This window comes from Piliocolobus tephrosceles, unplaced genomic scaffold (assembly GCF_002776525.5).
Source record: "Piliocolobus tephrosceles isolate RC106 unplaced genomic scaffold, ASM277652v3 unscaffolded_15263, whole genome shotgun sequence".
Classification (NCBI taxonomy): domain Eukaryota; kingdom Metazoa; phylum Chordata; class Mammalia; order Primates; family Cercopithecidae; genus Piliocolobus; species Piliocolobus tephrosceles.
The window spans coordinates 1-718 of record NW_022296825.1 but is presented as its reverse complement, the minus strand read 5'-3'; the positions used below and the strand labels follow the sequence as shown (position 1 = coordinate 718).

The window sequence follows — 718 nt, the reverse complement described above, 5'->3', positions numbered from 1 at the left end:
TATGTAAGTATGTTTTGTTCGTATATTTACATTATCTCATATGGAGAGCAAAACATTTTTGTTTATTAATATATTTTTTATTTTTTTTCACTTACTCATCTAAAAAATTAGTTAATGGAACTGGTAACATTTTGTTAATAAGGTGCCCGTGATTGAACCCCGACACCACCTATATTTACCAATATATAAAAAAAAAAAAAAAAAAAAAAAAAAACATGTACAGCATATATGTTTATATATATCAATCTGTGTACACATAAGTATATACATAATTGAGTATATATTTATATTTAACATGATTTTTTAGGAAGGTTTTTTCTTTTTTTTACCGATAAGCTAACAGAAACTTCATCACAGTAGCGAATGTTAGATCTTTAAAAAAAAAAAAAATAAATAAAAAATTGAAGTTGTAAAAAAAATAAAATAAATTGCTGAAGATCTTAGCAAAAAAGGAAACACATAAAAACATTTCAATGTTTTTTTATTTGTTATCTTTTATTTTTATCTTATCTTTTATTTTTTTTTTTTTATTGCTCACTTTTGTAATACAAGAAAATTAAATTCCATGTCTGATACTAGAAAGTGATTTTTTGAAAGCGCATAAGCATATCTAAAAAAAAGGAAAAAAACAAAATCGAAAAAATGAGAAAAAAAAATATCGTGATTTATTTACACAAACACTATTTACAACACCTTAAACATATTTACATAATAATAT

General features: G+C 21.7%; 1 long non-coding RNA gene across 1 annotated transcript; it reads right to left on the bottom strand.

Moving 5' to 3' along the window:
• Positions 1-116: 116 nt before the first annotated feature.
• On the bottom strand, positions 117-645 carry LOC111533525. Its single transcript, XR_002728894.1, has 3 exons — positions 539-645; positions 330-372; positions 117-169 (listed from the first exon to the last, which is right to left on the bottom strand). It is a non-coding gene; the product is annotated as an uncharacterized LOC111533525 (long non-coding RNA).
• Between the last annotated feature and the right edge of the window lie 73 nt (positions 646-718).